The sequence below is a fragment of the Thalassophryne amazonica genome, chromosome 21 (genome assembly GCF_902500255.1).
Source record: "Thalassophryne amazonica chromosome 21, fThaAma1.1, whole genome shotgun sequence".
NCBI lineage: Eukaryota > Metazoa > Chordata > Actinopteri > Batrachoidiformes > Batrachoididae > Thalassophryne > Thalassophryne amazonica.
In genome coordinates, this window is record NC_047123.1 from 34,495,232 (window position 1) to 34,517,522 (window position 22,291).

General features: G+C 41.7%; 1 long non-coding RNA gene and 1 pseudogene across 1 annotated transcript; both read left to right on the forward strand.

Moving 5' to 3' along the window:
- The first annotated feature begins 2,162 nt into the window (after nucleotides 1-2,162).
- On the forward strand, nucleotides 2,163-19,702 carry LOC117502780 (annotated as a pseudogene).
- A 271-nt stretch (nucleotides 19,703-19,973) lies between these two features.
- Nucleotides 19,974-22,077, forward strand: LOC117502994. Its single transcript, XR_004558449.1, has 4 exons — nucleotides 19,974-20,065; nucleotides 20,519-20,592; nucleotides 20,782-21,204; nucleotides 21,742-22,077. It is a non-coding gene; the product is annotated as an uncharacterized LOC117502994 (long non-coding RNA).
- The last annotated feature ends 214 nt before the right edge of the window (nucleotides 22,078-22,291 follow it).

Consider the following 22,291-nt stretch of genomic DNA (forward strand, 5'->3'; position numbering starts at 1 on the left):
TTGTGAGATCAAAGGGATCCTACATTATTGCCTTATGACATCATAGTTGATTAGTGTCGTTGCAGAGACTAATAGTGTGGGTTTGCAGCCGTCAAATCCAAGTCTTTACAGACAGGATTATTGAGGGCAATTCCATGTTTACAGAACACTTTTAAAAAGCAAAGTTCCGTTCCCTGTAGGGTCCGCTCTCACTGGCCCTGCAACAGCCTGCCAACAGCAATTGCGAGGGAAATCGCTCGATTGTGATGTTTGCTAGGTGGCACTCTTCACTCACAGGGTATCACGCCTGGATTTGAATTACTTAAATTTGGCGAGACAACAAGGCTCCTTCCGGTACTCTCCCAGAACCATCACTGCTGTTGTGTGACCCTCTGAATGTTCTCTTAGCAACTTCCAACATGAGGAATTCATGAGCGAACTGGAGTGGGGGGGTAGGGGTGGGGCTGTACTTGAGTCCCTTTGAGTTATGACAGGGTGAGTCCAAAAAAAAGGTCACGTGACTCGTGGTTCCATTGTGGGTTCAAAAGAGCGTTTGCTGTTAATGTGTCTGCGGGGAAATCCAGCTTTTTGTTTTTAATTCCCTGAAAAGGCCAGATTGTTGTGCGTTTGGAGGCACAAATACACAGCATGGGCTTCAAGATGTACAGAACCCCTTCAGATCCAAACAGCAGAAAAATTGGGAAAATAAAGTTAGCTCTGTGGGATGGAAGCCGACTTCAACATCAAAGTTTAGTGAGGGTAAATTTGTTGTTCAGTCCTGTGTACAGTAAAACTCAGTCGTATAAATCGGAGCAACAAAGTCCCATAGTTTTATATTATGTTCAATGTAATAAACACGGATATAACGGATTTGTATCACTGATTTTCGCTCACATCGAAAAAAAAAAATGTCCCATCCGATCGAAATGTATTCCATTAAAAACCCACGAACAGTCTGTACGTGCACAGTAACAAAGCTACAAATTAAAGTTCGGCGCTGACACAAACATATTTGAGGAAAGTGGGGACCGGAGGTCATTTCTGCATTAAAAGACCGGCTGTTTATTATCAGTTCTGACCCACAGCCTGGATGTGCACCTGTTAAATTAGACACAAAAGGCTGTGATTTAATGCTTTTCTGCTGTCACTATTTTGTTAGTTTTTTGCAGTACACACGCCAATTACAAATGGATCAGAAATGTCCTGCAATTTTGCAACACAGGTTTGAAAAAGAGAAAATTGTACAGCTTTGATTTGGCAGGTGATTGTAGAAAGAAAACCTTGTTGAAGGTCAAATTAATCCAGAATAAAGTATAATCCAGCGATGGGGAACTTTAAAGGGTCACGCATGCTCATTGCGTGACACGGAGTTACAGAGCAGCAGAAGCATAAAATCAGGCTTGAAATTAATTAAATCATTGTAAATTGTAAGTTTGGTAACTATTTTTTATATTTATTTTGATAGCACCTGTATCTGGATGTGTTGCTGTATGTGGTTAAATGATTTTAAAATTGTTGAAAAAAGGTTCATTCAGTAGTTCAGCACAGTTGGAACCAAAATGGTGTTGGTGTTACTACTCAATTAAGGGATTCTAGGCAAGACCACACATCTAAGCTGCAGAGGATCGGAGAGGAACAGCAGCTGCTGGCAGCCTGGCAACAGTTGCAGGACTTCTGAACTGATGCATATTTGTTTTTGGATTTTTCTTTTTTTTTTTTTTCCCTTTTCATTGAGGCTTAATTCTGCAGGAGTGGAGCAAAGCACTCTGTCACTTTATTTTTTAATTTTTATCTGAAGCTAGTTAGTTTCTCTGAAGACATGACATGATTACATCCTTTCATTAAACACACTGCTCAATTCCAGGTCCAACAGCGTTAAAATGTCTTTAAACCGTGAAAATCTTTCTGCTGTGTTCCATTAACGTATCTGTGCCAAATCAACATGTAGGTCCACCTCTGTTGTGGATGCCCCGAGTGGGGAAAAAACCCCCCAGGAATAGCCAAAGGGGACTTAGTGTTATTGCTAAATAATGGGAGACACACCCCTGAAACTTTGCTGGATATCATTGTGTCACGGAGAAAAGGCTGTTCCAGCACATGAATTATCACTGTGCATGGATCTCTAAGCCAACATCACCCTTTGAGGAAGCAGGTACAGAAAATGGACGGATTATATACTGGACATGGATGATAGGACACTATATCCACCAGGAACATCAGTCTACAAATTGGTTAGTGTTTGTAGGCTTTATTGTAATTTTTTTTTTTTTTTTTTTAATTTTGGTACGTGGGGGGGGAATTTCCACATCTTATTCACATGGATAACAGCAGTAAAAAAAAAAAAGCTGAACAGTTTCTGTGCCGTGTCATTCTTCAGCTGCAGATGGCCACCTGAGAGACTCACTTGCTAATTTGCTTCTTGCGCCCAGTGAAAAATACTTGGCCAAAAAACACAACTTCCCTGCATGTCAGGCTTTCCACTGAGGTTGTGTTCAAAAACATGTCATTTATAAGCAGAGGAATAAACTTGGCACCACATTTGTGTGACTTAGAAAGACTTCCTGAATGTTTTGATGTTGGTTTGAGTCCAGACTTCTAACAAATTTTGAATCCACAAGAAAAAAGAGGTGAAAACTTTGTATATTTCCAGTTTGTCAACATTGTGTGTTTTTTTTTAAAGATATCTGTAAAATTTGATAACACCTGTAAATAATCAGTTTTATTGCCAGTTTTCTTCAGACAACGGGATGGAAATGAACATTTCTAAGTCACTGAATATATCTTGGACTTTATTTACAAGAATTATGAAGAAATACAAAAGTTTCACCAAAACATCCATGGGATCTCATCTGTCAATCCAGGAAGCTTTGATCCAAGAAGTGTGATATTTGACATTTCCTTTTTTCACTTCCTGTTAGTGTCTCCCTGTACCACATTTTTCTTCTGCTAATGTGTGGAGGTTGGAAGTTTTGAAGATGAACATATCAAGCAAAAAGAAGTAAGAGCTGCAAAAGTAGGTGTAACTGTGCAGGATGTTAGAGGAGCTGCGTTTGTGATAAGGGTTCAAATCTGGTTCATGCCACAAAATCTTTATATTAATGTAGCAAGTGAAATGATATATGAACTACGAAAGCAAGTTTGCATGTGTGGGACCCGTGGCCCTATGTGAGAGATGCTTGGCTAGTGATGGGAAAGTTGTGGGTTCAAATGTTCATGCAACAGAATCTTTTAAGCCCAACATATCAAGTGAAAAGCTATAAGGGCTACAAAAGTAAACTTAATCATGCAGGTTACTTGTGGTCCTGTTAGAGGTGTTGGGTTAGTGATTGAGAAGTTGTGGGTTAAAATCTTGTTCACTCCACAAAGTCTTTAAGGCCAGTCTACCAAGTGTAATGCCGCGTTCACACCAGGCATGACCAGACGTGCCACCATCACCTGGTGTGTCACTCAACTTGCGCTGCGAAAACTCGCCCCAGTGCGTCATCAAATAGGAGGCGCTTCCATTCCACTTGCCGGCTCCAGTTGTCCGTCAAGTTAACATTGACGGACCTTGGATCACATGGAGCGAGTTGTGTGGAAAGCTGACAAAAGTCATGAGACGTTCCCAGTTCGGGGAGTATCATTATGAGCTGCGTCTGGATGACGGCCGCTTTCAGCTTTCTATGAGAGACGTTTCCCGTTCATGCACGCACATGTAAACAAAAAAAAATAAAAATCCGCTGCTTGCTTTGGGGCTGCTGCTCTCTCTTCCCCAAAAAACTCATAATTGTGTTTAGAAACCAGTCACCATTTGCTTTATTATACATCTGTGTAATTAAATAATCTTCGGATGATTTGCTCGCACGCGCATGTGAAAAAGAAAAAAAAACTCCGCTCCTGCTGGGCTGCTGCTCGCTCTTCCCCCAAACTCTGTCATAATTGTGAAATAAAGGACAAAAGGGACATAGAAACAGGACATGTTCACATCCAACTCAGTCAAACTTCAGACATCACCACATCACTACATATTCAGCCCCTGATCAGTCATTGCGGCGCGAAGTTCAGATTTTCAACTTGGGAAGGAGGGCAACGTGACGCAATATCACGCCACAAATGCGCCAATCGCTCAAAATCGCTTCGCTTCATTCACCCATCGTATCGCGCTGTGTGGCTTGGCACCATAACGCGTCATTCCATAGGGATTACATGGCAACTTGTGGCAAACATGGCAAATCTACAGCAGGCCACGGAGCAGGTGATTAGAGACCCTGCAAGGCTTATGACAAATGTGGATGTGGAATCCATTAGCTTAGTGCAGAAAATCCACTATGGTGATAGTGCAGTTTATCTGCCAGGGAGGGAATTTCAACAAGTTGAGACTGTCGCCTGCTCCCGTAGACGTGTCCATAAAAATGATAGTAGGATATGCTTTGCATACTTAATACCCGTTACTATATTGGGTCATGTTGAAATTGAGGATGGCCCAATGGTTGTTCCAGCAATATCAAAGATTTCATGTCTGCTACCTACAATGCGTGTGGAATGTCTCAAACCTAAACCTACTTCTAGGCATCTTATTATGCCATTCTGGAACCACCCCTAAACCCAAACAGCTCAACTGTCAACCCCACTGAGGTCCTTAGACTGGGTCTCATTAACGTAAGATCACTGTCCTCAAAATCATTGTTGATTAATGATTAATTATTGATCATCACTTAGATATGATTGGGTTATGTGAAACCTGGCTTAAACCTACAGCTGTCCTCCCCTTAAATGAGGCCTGCCCACCAGCATATACATTTAGTCATGTCCCTCGTGATGCGAAGCAAGGCGGGGGTGTAGCTCTTATTTATGAATCTAGGTTTAGCTTATTAGCAGTTGGGTGTCACAAATATAACTCGTTTGAGCATCTGGTCAGAAGAATAAAAATCAGCCGTATTACTTTGTCACTGTATATAGGCCTCCTAGCCCATATTCTGAATTCTTAGATGAATTTGAACTTGTCAACGAGAGCAGATAACATTCGATCATTGGTGACTTTAACGTTCATATAAAAAGCCTTCTGATCCCCTCTGCAAATCATTTATGGAAATTGTGGATGCATTAGGATTTCAGTGTAAATCTAAATATATATTGCAAAAAAAAAAAGGGGGGGGGGGTCACCTAACTGGAGTGCATAGTGTTTTCATCAGCAGCTTCACAACAAAGCAGAATTTAATCAGCCAGAATGAAGAGTTCACAGTAACACCATCTTAGAACAGCAAGCAGACAAAATACTAACATGTTCGCTGGCAACTCTGTCCTTTGTTTCACCAATATTGCCCAGAATTTGGATGTCTTTCTCTCCAACGATTCAGTACAATTAAGCTGATGTTAATTGTGAGAACAGATGGGTATTTAATGTGGATTTAAGTAACTCCACAGAATCAGGCTGTTTAAGCAGGCAGGTGATTCCACAGAAAAGCTCTCTGACCTGCTAACTTCTTCTTGACCCATAGAACATACAGTAATTCTGCATCTCAAGAATGCAGAGTATGGGCCGGAACATAAGGTTTAATTACCTCTGCTAAATAGGAGGTTCAAGTCCATGCAGGATTTTGTATGGAAGCCAATGAAGGCAGGTCAAATCAGGGTAATATGGTCAAACTTTCTTCTCTTGGTTAGAACTCTACTAGCAAACCTTTGCTGCTAGTGTGGCTAATCAGAAATTAAGACATTAGAATGATCAGTTCAAGATGGAACGAAGGCGCAAGTCAGTGTTTTGGCATCCTCCACAGAGAGAATAATTACACAGATGAAAGAAAACATTCTGTGTGTGTCTAGACAACCACAAGATAGACAGATTTCTGACTGTATGCGCATGTTGGCGCCTCCACCCAGACCAGGTTTACTAGTTGATTGTTAGTGTCTCTCCCTTGAATATACCCGTCCCCCTGTCAAACCCATGTCACTTGATCTCTTAAAATTGTCAGAAGTGACAGCACAAATAAGAGATTAGCTGTTTATCCTCCTCACACTGGTACAGTGTGTCACTTCCATCACTGTTATGAAACATAAAAATGTTTCATAACATAAAATAAAATACAAAAAGCAAAGACCTCGTGCAGCGTGGGTGTATTCAAGGTCATTAATGCGTATTTAAGCATTTTCACATTTCTCCCATTTGTGTCTTTTCAGTCAACTGGAAATGTGTTTAAAATCCCACGCTTACCATATTGCTATGTGGGCGTTTGCATTTATCACCTGGGTTGCCTTTTTTTACTGTCAAGATCAAAATGCATGTTGGAAGTGTTTCAAAAATGAAGTACAATAGCAGATTTCCCGTGGCCGAGTTCTTATAAATATGACTAATTAGTGTCAGATGACTTAAAAGTACATTGTTGTTACATTAACCTCAAACTAGAAACTTCAAAGGGGTTAGAGTTTTTCTTGTGGATATGATGAATATTTGTAGAATGATATTCCATTTGTACTCTGGATGTCAACCGTCTCTTCCTCCTTCGACATAACTGTGCTGTTTTCAACTCCTGCTTTTCCTCTTTATCTTTTCGGTTCTTTTATCTTGTTCATTTTTTTTGGTTCAAATTGCACCATTCTTTTCTCTGACTTTCTAACCTTTCCTGTGTGCAACCCTCACCTCAAATCAGTTTTCTGTGTTTTTATTTATTTTTCAGTTTGTAAGTCTCGCATCAGCTTCTCCAACTTTTCTCTGCTCATCAGGAACTGTTGTCAGAGTTGGCGCGACGTGAACAACAGCACCTACGATTGTGCGAACAGCTGAAGGAGATTCAGGTATTTGGTTAGATGATTCATCATTAAAATACAGGACTCCAAAGAAGGTATTTTTTTTTTTTTTTATTATTATTACGTGTGTAATGTTTCTTCATTCTTGGACATTACAATTCATGCAATTTCACATGCACTAAGTTTAAGTGTTCACTGCACTCGATATAATATTTTTCTTCCGTTTGGATTAGGCATGTGAATCTCATCACTGACAACGATTCAGCACACATCTCGATACACTACCAGCGATACAATTCACCCCTGTTCCCGATTGAATGTGATTTGATACGTATTTGTGATGCAATTCCTCAGGATGTGGTTCAACATGATGCAAAGAAATTATACCAAAAATTTAAATAGAAAATAAGAAGCTGCATTTCAATGGTACTATGGTATTCTTCTGATTCTACTAGAGGCAGAGAATTTGTTTTACTCCTTATAAGCAGCAAATTTACCATCTTCAACATTAAGGAACAGGAATCGGTTCCGTCATATGTGGAACCTGTTTAATCACACTGTCAGAACTTAAACAGTACAGTAAAACATCACTCTCAATGAGTGACTTAAAGTGAGTCACTCATTGACAGAGTACCACCTTGACAAAAGTAATTTGAGATACTTTATATTAATTGTTGTTAACAATCATAAATAACTACTAATAATAAAAGCCTGATTTTTCTGTATATAAGGTGCATCACAGTATAATTTACAGGGCCTTCCAAGCTAGAAAAATATAAAATAAATTACAATTTATACTCTGGAAAATATGGTAATATAAAGTGTGCAACCCACTTCATTAACTTTTTTGAGTTTCAAGCTGAAAAATTGCAGAATAACTGATAGTTCTAAATAAATACAAATTAAGTTAAAATAAGGAAGCACATTTCCCCTTTTAAATACAAATTAAGTTAAAATAAGGAAGCACATTTCCCCTTTTAAATATTTATATTTGGAAGTTGGTTATTAGACAATATAATGTAATTGGTCCCTTACAATTTACAAGAGAATTGGTTTGTATTAATCAAATTTGTACAGTCTGTTTAGTTATTGTCGGCTGTATTTGTGTTGTGCATTGAGCTGCACTTGCTGCTTAACTTGTGTAACTTGATTGTTTATTCATAAAACAGTGTCTGGACAAAATTAATCTAACTTCTACGGTGCCTTAAATACTCGTATTAGCACAGTGACAAGATATTTGTATGAAATATGTGTAACTTGCAGGAACATGATAGGTTTTTTTTTTTTTATTCACATTCTACCGTCATTTCAGAGTCGGGAGCAGGCAGAGAAGAGAGAGGCGGAGGCCTTACTACAGGAGAGCACGAGGAGCCGAGAGGAGCTGAAGACCAGGGCCCAGACTGCCGTGCGGCAGTGGCGGGCAAAGTGCATGAGACAGCAGAAGGAGCTGGAGGAGGCAAAGTCCCACGCTCAGTTCCACAGTGAGAAGGCCGTGCAGGTTGGCTGAGACAGTTAACGCTGTAAAACGCTGTAAGCTGCAAAATCACAGCTTTCACTCACAGTCATGTGTGTTTCTTCATTGCTAAAATCCGTTTTAACGTTTCAGACGATGTTTCTTTTAACGGTGGAGCGTTGTAATCACTGAGTCAAGTGACTTCACTGAGTCGACCACGCTCTGTGAAGATATTGATGGTGCAGAGGGTGGAAATGAGCAAGACCACACGTTATTTTATGGAAATACTTGCTCGTCCGCCACTCTGTGGTTCTGTGTTGACACACGAGGTTGCTCCAGTTAGTCTGACATCAACAAATTCCAGCAAAAACTTAACAGGCCTCCGTGCAGCAAAATGACTCTATCGCTTGGCATTTTTGAGCAACTGCAGCACAAATACCCATCAGCTGTCCTTGTCAGCTCCCAGTCCTTCTCTCTAAATCGTTCTGGGTAGCAGCTAGTCAGCTGGCAGAGCAAGAGAAGACTGCCGAGCCTCTGACACTGTGTGGTGCGTTTCCTTATCAGTGATTTAACAGTGTGGTCTGAAAAATTCAGTGCTCAAATTATGTCCCCTCTGTTGGACAGAAATTTAGTTCTCAACTCCGGCAGGAGGTTGTGTGCGAAAGTAAGCATCAGCCAAAGTGCGTCTTCATCCTCGACGCACAGGAGATCTGCAGAAACTGACACCCCGCCACCCTGCAAAATGTTTGGATGCTGTTCAGATCTCATTACCTCCACCAAATGAAAACAGGCAGAGCTCATGATTATGCTGGGGTTTGTTTTTGTTATTGTCATTAATACGTCAAAAGTACAGGAAGTGTCGTTTCAGGATTTTGTGATGAGAGGTTCAGTCTATGGAGGTGTTTTAGGGACATTGTATTCTAAAGAAAAATTGAGCAGACAGTAATTTCCCTGGGGGGAGGGGTAGTGGTGGTACAATTTTCTACATTAAAATGTGTAAATTAAACTTGCAAATTGACAAGAAAAAACATGAAAGAAAAAAAACCAACGCATCACTCTGCAGGCGGAAATCAGCTTGAACATGGCTGCATATAAATATTGTGATATTAATTATCATATGAGACGTTTTCCCTGACACCCGCTACACATGAAACATCCTTCAGGCAACACAGGTGATAATTAATATGACCTTAACGTGCAGACACGTTCAAGCCCCTGCGCCTCACTGTGTCTTTGCCGCTTCCCTCCTATTTCAAAACCCCCCCTACGAGATCACGAAAAGCTAAACCTGTGCCGCTCTCAGACCTTTAGTCCACGTTTAGAAGCTGTGTTAGTTGTTGGCCCGACTGTGGAAATGTGCATTTTTTTTTTTTTTTTTTTAAGTGTCAAATGAGTCCATGTATTTCCATTACTGGAATATCTTTGGAAAACAGAGCTGGAGTTTGGATCTGGGTGAACTGTCCAAAGAATCTACTCTCAGATGAGCGGAATGTAATAAATGGCATTCGAGTTATGCAGAGAAATATACAGTTATTTGTATCTTTCATTTTATATCACATGTAAAATACTGTGCTTTGCATTTGTAATTGGAATTTGTTGAAATTATATTTTTTTCTTATGGAGTGATAAGAACTTGCGTCCATGTGCCAGACAGGCTTTTTCTTTGTCTTAAATCTGAAAGTGAAGTTTGTAAATTTTTAATTGATTAAATTGATAAAGGCGGATATATCTTACATTCTTCTGCAGTAGGAATGTTTGGACACTTCACACTTTTTTTTTTTTTTTTTTAAAGGTGTGAACAGCTTACAGATGTGTACCAGTCTCCGTAAGGTCATCTCACATAAATGTCTTTGTAATCACACGATATTCCAAATATACATTTACAACAAACCTCTTCCCAAAAGCTGCGGCACTGACTTGAATTTGTGTCTGCGATCTTAATGGTGCATTTAAACTCGAACAAAAAAATGCATTGTTTCTCGATCATAAAGATAGTTAATTATTATTCGCAGTCGACTGGAACGATCTCTGCCAGTGTCTGATTAAAAGGCCTAAATATAAACAAAATATGCAGTGAAATGTGTGTGTGACAGTGTGTAATTATATGGTGACTATTAATATAGCTTGTAAATCAGTTGGCAGTCATTTGCTTTTGAACAGAATGAGTCACCTCCAAGCTTGCAGTCAGCAGCGTTTCAGCTCACAGGCGACACACAGACACCCCCCCCCCCCCCCCCCCCCCCCCCCCCCACCTGGCAGATGCAACGTGATGTGAATTGATTACAAAATCATTTCTGCCCTCTTAATGAATTTGGGGAGAGAATGAAGTGCTCAATTAAATGATTAGGCGCTGAGCTGCTGCAAAGTCTTTGCAAATTCCAGTCAAAGCTGGAGTATTAGAAGCAATCTGCCTGGAACAGACCTGACCATTGTACCTTATCAGGGAGCTGAGTGCTAGCGTTTTCCTATCAGTGTAAGAGCTGCTGCTGCATGTGTTCCTCTGACTCCGTCTCTCTGTCACCCTGTCTCTTGCTCTAATTATTGTTAGAAGTCCTCTTTATATGCCCCCCCCCCCCTCCTCATTTGTCATTCTTCATTTTACTCTTTCTCTCACTTTTGCCCACAGGCCACCAGAGAGCAGGAGAGCGCTCGGGCCCAGCTGAAGGTGTTGAGCCAGCAGGCCGAGGCAGCCCGTCGGGAGCTGGCTGAAATTTTAAGCCGTCTGGCTCAGCGTGAGGAAGAGCTCCATCGTAAGGACGTGGAGCTCAACAAGACCCGGCAGCGCCATTTAACGCTGGAGCGACAACTCCAGGAGGTGTGGGCATGGTGGGAATGTCCGACAAGAAAATAACACCATGGATTCAAAAGAAATATAAGACCTGTTGACCCCCATGCAACCAGTATATTGAAAACATGCTGCAAGGTTTTTCCTTCATTCAGACCGAAAACCTTGCAGCACATTTGCAATATGCACTGATTTGATTGCTCTTAATCACAAACGCTTTGTCAGTCTGAATGCAGAGCAGATTACCAGTCGTTGCCAACCATAAGCACTTATTGAGATTTTTTTTTGTTTTTTTTTCCTGGAACCCCCTCATACCTGCACTACTAGGCAAGGTCGGCAACAGCAGATCAAACTGTTTTTGAGCGTGTTTCTTCTAATTGTAGGTGAAAGATGCCTCAGCAGCTTTAGAAGAAGAGACCCGGTGTCACGCTCCATCCTCCAGGAAAGACTGAAGGAGGAGAACCAAAGGCTGGAGGAAAGCAGAAGCTCAACGTCTTCGCTGTCAAAAAGACAAAGACGTCCAGTCTGAGCTCCAGGCCGCCTTGAAGGACATGACGTCTGCTCACGCCCAGCTTGTCCAGCGTCTATCCGAGGAGGAGAACTCCAGGAATGAGTTCCAGAAGAACGTCTCGGAACTACGGACCAAACTGACAGCAGTGCAGGAGAAAGCGCCTCACTGAGGCAGCAATTGCAGCTTGAGCGAGAGGTGCATCAGCAAGAACTGAGCAATGAACGTGACGATGGAGGACAGCATAGCAAGGAAGGAGCGACAGCTGCAGGATGTGCTCAAGCTGCGCAGTCAGGAGCGGGATGAAATGCAGGCACACCTCAGGGAAGTTGAGGTCAGGGTCTTGAACTCAGACTTGCAGTCATTTGTCTCAGGTTGTCAAGGTCATACATTTTTCACGCTGCAGCACAAATCTGAGTGCAACACACCAATAAAAATCTGGACTCAGTGGTGTGTAGTTCAGATGTAGCACAGGGTAACATGCCTCAGCTACTAAACATCTGGTGCATTTCCAACTCAGCGAGACGTATGTAATTCTCATTTCTTGTAATTTCGCTCGTTGACTGAGTCTGTCCTTTGAGTCTGAGGATAACTGAGCTCTTAATGGTGTGTGGCGTTCTGCAAATCTCGGCCATTCCAAACCTCGGAGCTTGAATATTTTAAAAACCCTGATATCAGGCCTCAAACGTCTCAAGGCAGCAGTACAGATGGGGATTTGATGCAGCTCCCCTGCTCGCTCACTCTCTGCAGGGACAAGACCTCATGGGTACACTGTTTCTAATGGGGGCACGGGCCTCGCTGATATGATAGCGTTTAGCCCATTAGCCATGCTGAATGACATTAATGACATCATTCATTGTAATTGTCATTTCAGAGTGAGACAAGAATGTTTGAAATGTTTTTACGTACTAGCCTGCGGGGGTCGTAGGCGTCCCTAAGAAGCCCATCCAGTATTCATATTGCGTAGCCAGAAGCTTGTACTGCAATTTTCATGCGGTCAGCTGTCAAAAGCTTAAAATATTCCAGCTTGCTTGTGCTCTCGCTGTTTTGGTTCAGTCTAACTTTTTTTTTTCTCCCACTTCTACTCACAGCTTTGCATTTTCTTCCATTTTTGTCCCTGCCTTTTTTTTTTTTTTTTTTTTTTTTGCACATCCATTCACTAAGTGTAAAAATCTGTAGGCTGTGATACAAGAATCTTTACTTTTTTCTGTCTGGCCTTAAAACAAACGTCCTCTCCACCAGGACACTGCGGCCTCAGACAAGGAACTGTGTGGTGTCTTGAGTGTCAAGTTGGACAGGATGAAGGATGAGTGTAATAAGCTGACTCTGCAGCTGAAGACGAAGGAGGAAGCACACGCCCGCCTTCACAGAAAGTACCAGCTCCTCAAACAGGATGATAAGTAAGCGCCGCATCGTCTTAAAAGTATCTTCAGGTTTCATGAATGAAAATGCATCGGTCCTTGTTTAGGATTCGGACCTGAAACAGAGAGCAAGTGTGACACAGCTGCTGATTTACATTCGTGTTTTCTACAGACGAGGTTAAGTGAGCGAGGAGCTCGTCAAGCTGAGGAAAAGGTCTTGCAGATGGAGTCGGAACAAGCGGCGCTCCTCTCCTCCGTGGACGAGGAGCTGGACTCAGCCTGTCGCAGTTTGGACCGAACAGTGAACACAAACTGCAGGTCTTCGATCTGTTTAAGTCGTCGTCTGTAAATCTGTCTTCTCACAATTATGATCTCAGTGGGGTTTGTCTCTTTTCTTTGCAAGCACTGACGTTTGTCGCAAAACTGTCGAGCCACAAGGTCGAACTTATCACACACACTGGTCTGAGGATTATACATGACTTGCAGGAAGTAGAAGTTACTGCAGTAGCCTCGTGGTAAAACCTAATTTAAACGCATATTGGCTACTGGAAACACCCACAGCCTTAAAGGCAAATTAACACATCGGACACACACACTCTCTCTCTCTCCCTTCACGGTGGAAAGTAGTTTTCCTCTGCTGCTTGAGGCTAATAAACCAGCCAGCTCTTATCTGGTTGGATAGATTTCCCAATCTGGCCCAGCAGTGCCACAGACGCGCCGGCCAACATCTCGCCTCATCTGTAATCTGTCATGTTGAGAAGAAGTCAAACTGTCCTGATTGGCTTAATGAGCACAATCATTAACAGTTAAGGGCTGTATTAGGTTTGTTACCTGGTAATGGCATCCTTCCTCTTCTCCAGAATGTCACCCGCGGCATTTCTGAAACAGGGATCACAAAGAACCGTCGTGGTAGTTAATGTAGGAATGAAGAAGTTGGCGCTCTGGTGTGGTGTCATCTCCCTTCTACAGCATGAGATGAAAACGACAAACAACGGCCACATCTGCGTGCCTCCTGAAACACGCATAACTTGAAATGGATGAACTTCTTCGCGTTCATAATATTGAGCTCCAACTTGTTAAAGCCGCGCTGCCGCGGTATCCCTCTGCCTGTGATTCAGGTGAGAGATGTGTAAATGTTATCAACCTCGCCGTTCAGCGCTCCCAGACGACCGTCTCCACGCAGCACTGCTGCACTTTGAGCTTTTGTGGCAACAACTTCAAAATTCAGATTTTGAGTGACGTTGAAAAAAATGCTTGACCGCAAATCACAACATTCAAAAATAAAAAAAAAAAATGGTTTGTGTGTAAACAAGGGTAAATATCACTGCAGCAAACGGAAACCAGAGCTTCTCCGCCTGATTTAACTTGTGCACTCTGTGCAGTTTGTTTGCATAGTAGTCAGATCAACTTCCATGACAGCCAGCCTGTATGTATGCTAATTATAACCTGATTTCAGAAGAAACGATCTCAAATTTGTCTCAAGTCTAAAAAAAAAATAAAAAAAAATGATGCATGTAATATTCATATACCTTTTTACTGTCTGTTCTGGACCGTTTTTGTTGTTGTTCAAAGGACAAACTTTGTAACTGCACCAGTGTCACAGACAGAAACGGTCCGCCCCTAAAAATCACTCCACCTTTTGCATCTGCGCATAGCGTCATTTCGGACCGTTCGGAGTCTTTTCATCCAAAGCATAAATGGATGAATGGGATTATTAAAACCGTTAATGAGAAAGGTAAAACCTCTTAAATCATTCTGAAAGTCAGTTTAAGCAGAAACGAGGTGAAAATTCCGTGACACATCAGCTAGCAGCTCATCTAGCTGCGGCGCTCTGATCGCTTCTGCTGGCCTTTTATGATGAAATAGTGCTGAATTTATGTGGAAATGATGTTGTACTAAAGCTTCAGATGTCTCACTGGATAGATGATGAATGGAGGCAGTTTGGAGCAGAACGGGTGATAATCCGTGAACCTTGTCATCGGGGGGACCAGTTTTTAGGGGGACAGTTCGGTCTGCGTCACTGGAAGAAGTGAAAGTGTTTTTCATCCCCTGACCAAAACACCCCCCCCCCCCCCCCCCCCGAGAATAACTTGCCACAATAACATAGTGATTGTTTCTTGCATTTGCACAGTTTCTTTAATTATTTGCACGATCAGCAATGCTCAACTCTTTCATTCCTGTTATAACAGACCGCCTCCCAGAACCCAGGACTGGTGAAAGACCCTCGCTGCTGGCTAGCGGAGACGAAGGTATTTTACTCTCAGGAGTATTCTTACTATCTTGTGATTACCTGAACACAAAATACAGTATTTTTGTTGTGCTGACGTGGAGCTCAGATTTGGATTTTGCAAAACAACAGTTTGTTTTAAGAATAAATGCACTCGTATTAGTAATGAAACAACGGTTTACAGTAAGCAGCGACGTGATTAAGAGCGGCACATTTTACACATGGCAAATTTTTTTTATTGCTGCCGACAAGCAGCAGTGGTCAGATCTGAGGATGGATTAATGATTTAATGTCTTATTGGTATCCTCCTCTTTGGAAATAATGGCTTCTTCCAAGAATAATCTTACGATTTACAGCACAAAATGTAATTATGACTGTGCCAGTGATTTATGGGTTATGATGAAAATGTTTCCTATATCTGCTCTTAAAGTGTTCCTGTGAATTTGCACAAGAAGTGATAATTGGCTCCCTTGTTAGCAGTTTAATCTTCACAGCTGTATGATTTGCCTAATTATAAAGAACAGTTTGAACAGCCAATTTAGCAGGTGATTGTTTACTGGTACATCTTCAGATAACATGAGGCACTGACGATCTGCACCTTACTGCATTTATTTTTTTACTCCCTCAAAGTATGCCACTTACTTTCTGACAGCACAGTAGACCTGCAATAGATTTATCTGCCAATAAATGTTTGTTTGCATCCCACATGGGAGTCTGTAAGATTTGACAATCACTCCAAACAAGATTTTCCAACGTCAGGACTCGACTGAACGCAGGATGAGATTACACAGCGATAGTAGTAACGTTTGTTTCGACAACACTCTCGATGGAAGTCCACCTGAATGCAAACTGCTCTTACTGTCAAATGATTATTTAGAATGAACAGTTCTGTTAAGCCATGTTTTTTTTTTTTTTGGTTTTTTTTATGAGGATGGACTCCAGTACTTTCAATATTATTTTTTACTGAGCAGACGAAGTTGCGCTGGCTGTGTGAGGAGGTGCGGGAGCGTGAATTGAAGGAACGGCGCTTTCAGAAGCAGAACCAGCAGACCAGAGATCAATTGAAGGCCATCCAGCAGAGCTGGGATTCAGAGCAGACTGCTCTGCTGCAGAGGCTGCACCAACAGGAGAAGCAGATGCACTCCTTCTACACTGAGAACAAAGGTAGATGAGCTCCACTGGAGTTCTTTAGTCACACCAAAGGACGACATCACTTCTGAATACGTGAATTCTCCTAATGAGCCTCCGCTGTCGTGCAGCCGACACCAGTCATGAACCTCTAAAGGAAAGAACCGCGGTGCTCATCTTTGGTTTCTTTTCAGAGAGAGACGCCAAACAGCTTCCCCAAAATCTGCTTCATAGCACCGCTTCACTCCAGTGGAAGGTATCTGTAGAGTTACTAGAGTGTAGAAATGAGAATTCTACTTTTTGTGCTGTGACTTTTTTATGGCGGCTGAAGTGCTAATCCTACCGAAGCCTCGTCCCGCCGGCAGTTGACCTTTCCTAAGCTGCCGGACAGAACTTTGGAGTGTGGTTAAGTTATTGCATCGTAAAAGACACAGTGTTTGACTGACATGGTTAGTTGTCAGCACACTTAAAATATTTGTAGTCAATCTTCGTTCAGTTGGGGTATCCAAGTCACTAAATACCCGACAGCTACAGTGAGGAATATAAGTATTTGAACACCCTGCAATTTTGCAAGTTCTCCCACTTAGAAATCATGGAGGGGTCTGAAATTTTCATCTTAGGTGCATGTCCACTGTGAGAGACATAATCTTAAAAAAAAGAAAAAAAAAATCCAGAAGTCACTGTATGATTTTTTTTAAATAATTTGTATGTTTACTGCTGCAAATAAGCATTTGAACACCTGTTAATATTTGGTACATTAGCCTTTGTTTGCAATTACAGAGGTCACATGTTTCCTGTAGTTTTTCACCAGGTTTGCACACACTGCAACAGGGATTTTGGTCCACTCCTCCATATAGATCTTCTCCAAATCTTTCAGGTTTGGAGTTTCAGCTCCCTCCAAAGATTTTCTATTGAGTTCAGGTCTGGAGACTGGCCAGGTCTCTCCAGGACCTTGAAATGCTTCTTACGGAGCCCCTCCTTAGTTGCCCTGGCTGTGTGTTTGGGGTCATTGTCATGCTGAAGACCCAGCCATGACCCATCTTCAATGCTCTTACTGAGGGAAGGTTGTTTGCCAAAATCTCACAGTACATGACCCCATCCATCCTCCCTTCAATACGGTGCAGTCGTCCTGTCCCCTTTGCAGAAGAGCACCCCCAGAGTATGATGTTTCCACCCCCATGCTTCACGGTTGGGATGGTTTTCTTGGGGTTGTTCTCATCCTCTAAACATGGTAAGTGGAGGTGATTCCAAAAAGCTCTATTCTGGTCTCATCTGACCACATGACCTTCTCCCATGCCTCCTCTGGGTCATCCAGATGGTCACTGTTGAACTTCAAACAGGCCTGAACATGTGCTGGCTTGAGCACATGACTGTCAGATGTGCCATCTTGAGCACATGGGGACCTTGCTGCCCTGCAGGATTTTAAACCATGACAGCATCATGTGTTACTAAAGTAATCTTTGACTGTGGTCCCAGCTCTCTTCAGATCATTTACCAGGTCCTCCTGTGTTGTTATTAGCTTTCTCAGTCATCCTTACCCCACAAAGTGAGATCTTGCATGGAATCCCAGACTGAGGGAGATTGACAGTCATCTTGTGTATGTGCGGCCTTGCAGGATTTTAAACCATGACATGAGTTTCTACAGTCTTCCATAACTTGTAACTGGTGTCTTTGTCCACATCTTTCCACAGGTGTCTTAGTCTGATTCATCTTGGTTTAAATGCAGCAAAACGGTGCTAGTAGACTTTTTGTTCTGTAACTTTGAGCTTTTTATTCAATATTTTGATCGCTCAGGATTGGTTTACTTTATTTCTGTATTCAAATATAGTCCCAATTGAATTTTAACTTCATGAATTTTGGATCACAAACTTTTGCACATTTGGCAAAGCCTCCAAAGAGGTCGTAGTTAAAGCAATACCCTTCAATCATATGTATGGACACATCCAGTGTTGTGCAAGAGCAACTCTTTCTCTCTGTGTTGTCCTTCCAGAGCTACTTGAGAAGATTCACAGGAAAGAAGAGGATATGAGACATCTTCAGGTCAGCATTAGTCAGATGTTTCACCAGGTAATCTGACACTTGAATCAAACAGCTCTTAAGAAGTAGCAGAGACAGGTAGGGCACACACAAGTCTTTAAAGTTTAACACACACCTTAGATTGCACACTACAGAAGTATTTCTAAGCAGCTGATCACTTGAACTCTAGTGTTGGTTACCAGGATGCTATGTGTGGCTGCTTAATTGTACCTGTCACCACTCATCCTCCGTTAATCAGACCCAGCTGAGCTGTGAATTAGGGGGAAAAGGAAGGGACACCCTAAAAGTGTAAGAAAGTTGATCAAGAAACAAAACCCTTGTCCCACAGTGGGCTACTTGTAGCAGCAAACTGTCAAACACTAAGCGTCATTTGAGGGGAAAAATCAGTTTTATGAGCACAGCTTCCTTCCTGTGTTGCTCATTTTAGTTTCTTACATTCTGCTTGTTCTAAGGGGCTTTTTCAGAAATTGTGGCAGTTTTTACTAATATTTTAGTTTGTGTCTTTCCAGGATCGTGTCTTGGATATAGAGAAGGTAAGTTCCATTCAAGAAATTGCCTTGTAAAATGTTGAAGTTAACGTCTGCTTACAACTTACCCAGTTGTAAGATGCAGTGAATAAATCTCCACTCAGTCTATACAATCAAGTACTGTACTGTTAATAACAGTCCTGATCTTATGGAGCAGAACATGAAACTCTCTGGGCTTCTTCTGCTCAGCACCGTTACGGCTCAACAGTAGACTTGAGTAGTTTTACATTATGCAGGACACGATCCAGAAGTACCTTTGATTCACACGATGAGTATCAAACTGAGTGTTGTAGTGCAAAGTAAATATATTCCTGGAGCACAGATCTGTGCAGAACATAAACGGTCTGTGGCCGTTTTATTTATAGATCCAGTTATCTCAATGTAACAAACAGCTGAAGAATACTTCATCACAGGCTGCAAGTTTTGTGTGTTAATATTTTTAAAGTTTTTTTTTTTTTTTTTTTTAATCTTGCGCACTGTATGTTGTAGAACACAAGAATAGCCTTGGAGCATATGGATTCACTCCCAGAAAGAAAGTGCCTGATGGACAACTTCAAAGACCTCCAGGTGGTCTTCCTTCCCCAGGGAGGATTTTTTTTATATATATATATATATATATATATATATAAAAGAACTGGTTAAAAACCAAAAGAACTGGTACCTCCATTTGGTTTTTAACGCTACGTTTTGTCTTCAGGAGTCACAGCGGCAGAGGGACGTGGTTCATGAGCGCTACAGTAAATACAAAGAGATCGTGTGGGACCTGCAGCACCAGCTGGATGAGTCCAAACGCAAAATCCAAGAATGCAGAGTATGACACACAGTACACAAACAAACAACAAAAAGAGCTTTGATTTGTTATAAGTAACATAAGATCAACACTCTTGAACTCTGTCAGTATAATTGCACGACTGAATAACTTCCCATGCTGGTCCAGAGTGGAAGAAGCGTCAGAAATGGCAGATTGAAGTATCTTCGTGGGGAATCATGTAGACTTCCATCAGTCAGTCATAAATGCTCTTTAATCTACTGGAGCTCCCTGTTTGATTTCAAATGACTCCCATGTGGAGCAAGAAGCTTCAGAGATGGAGATGTTTTCTAAGAAAACAGGGTGATTGAGGTTGTCGTCAAAGATGTGGATGTTTGTCTTCTGAAGCCCAGATGATGCAGGATGAATGTAACAGCAGCTGGTGAATTTTCACGGACAAGAGAGTTTTTAGTCCTTTCATGTTTTCCAGGAAGAGAACTTGATGCCACTTCGAGGAGCCTCAGACTGGCTGCTCTCTCATCATCTATTAAAGAGCCCAGTACGATGATCAGTGGATCAGACTTATTATGTGAGTATTGTTACACAAAGGTCAGTTTGCTTTCACCAGGTAACTTCTGCCACAACTCCAGTTGGTTAGTAGCATTAAGTTGTGTGCAGTCTGATTTTTTTTTTTTTTTTTTTCTTCTCTAACCAGCACATGAAGGCAGTTAGCATGTTGAATTAAAGTGAACCATCTCACGGTTCATTTGGGGGCCACACCATAGAAGCATCTTCACTTTTCTGTAAAAGAAGAGTTTAAGTAAATGGACCAGCTGGGGGCAGGTCTGAAAGCATCTTTAGATTGAGGGAGTCATTGCACTGGAAACAAATGGGGGGCACTAAAACGTCAATACTCCCAAATCAGTTTTCAAGTATTTAATGAAAGAATTGCAGGATAACAGGCCTAAACCTGGAGGAAAAAAAACATGCAACGACTAAAACGAAGTTCTTCTGGGACTAAAGTGCTTTTCCTTTCAAACAGCAGCTTCAGAAACCTGTTGATGTGCTTGTACGTTTTTGGATTCTTCTGTGTCGAGATGGATAAATGTTTTCTCTGTAAGTAGTTTACTCAACACTTTCACCACCTGATGTGCGTTTTAGCAGGCTGTTGTCATCACAACAGATTCCACTGATGTGCATCGACTCAGCATGACCCCAAAACCCAAATGTGCAAAATATTACACACTTTGTGTACGAGGCTTTCTCAAGGAACTTCACTAAACTTTTTTCTCTTCTCTCTTGCAGGCTGTGCAGAGTTGAGTAAATCAACACATTCTACAGTGTCTTTTTGACACAATCTGCAGAACGTGGATATGACATGTATCACAGTCCATTTGGACCCAGACTGAACCAACATCAGACAAAACAGTGGGTTTGTTTGATCCACACCAGTGTTTGAATGCATGTTCACGCTTCCTTGAAAGAAGCTAATTGTCTCCATGAACGGACCAGAATGAGCTCGGTGTAGATGGCACATATCAGGCAGGGTGCTTCAACACGAACACTTCCTGAGATGGTTCAGTTCTTCCTGGGACGTGTGCACGTTTTAAACTCCTGTGTGAACCGCTTGAGTCTGGTGTCAGATGATTCGGTGCGAGCACGAACTGGAACAAGTATGCTATAAGTGTAGCGTGGCCATCTTAAAGATAACGCAGTCCGACTCAAAGGGTGAGTGGGAAAACATGCTGTCTAAATTGTGCACGGCTTTGACCAATGTGTGGCGCTCTCAGGTGAAATGGAACAGTGTTGGGCAAGTAACTTCCAAAATGTAATATAGATCACTAGTTAGTTATTTCAAAGTAATTAATATTGCTGTCTCTGAATTGTCATGAGTGACACGGTTCTGTTACTTTCATCAAAATAACTGGGGAAGTTGTACTTGGCATTTGAAAAAGGTTACTGCAGCATCCACTGGAGGGCGATATGGTGTAGCACCTTGACGATTTAGCCAGCATATGCTGACCGTTACTCCCAACACTGCTCAGAAACAGACTTGCACATAACTGGTGCTCAGGTGTGTTTGTGTGTGCTAAAAAAATTAATGATGCACAGCAGCAAACAGATTGCAGGAAAAGTGCCTCCCTTTGTTTTCTCCTGCACATTTTTTTTTAGTGCACACACGCACCTGAGCACCAGTTATGTGCACGTCTTCTCATAAACCTTTTTTTTAATTCATGAAAAATATTTTTGTCTGCTCATCTTCAGGTGTGCGTCAATCCAGGACACTTACAGATGTGACAAACTCAAGATAGATGGCGGGTTGTGATTGGTGGAGTGGCCATCTTCAGGAGATCTCGCTGATTACGCTGCAGACGCATTCATGATCATTCAGCAAACAAAAACACAACCATTAAGGCCGTCTGATGGGGAAGGTTCAGGTTTCTGTCAGGACAAACATAAGCCTCTTAATTAGAGACAAACTGGGGAAAAATGACTTTTTGTTGTCTATTTCATTACAAATTATCTATTTTTCTCAGGAATCATTAAATTAAAGCAGATTTGTTTGCTGCTGAACTGTGAAGTGACAATAAATGGACCAAACTCTTGTAAAATGTCTGGACAGAAGATGCAAAATATTTTTTTTTTAAAAACCTGTCATACATACGCAGAAGAGAGGGAGTACAGCTGCAGTTGATACTTTATTTTCCTTCTGAATTTACTATTGTTTTCTATTGTGAGATCAAAGGGATCCTACATTATTGCCTTATGACATCATAGTTGATTAGTGTCGTTGCAGAGACTAATAGTGTGGTTT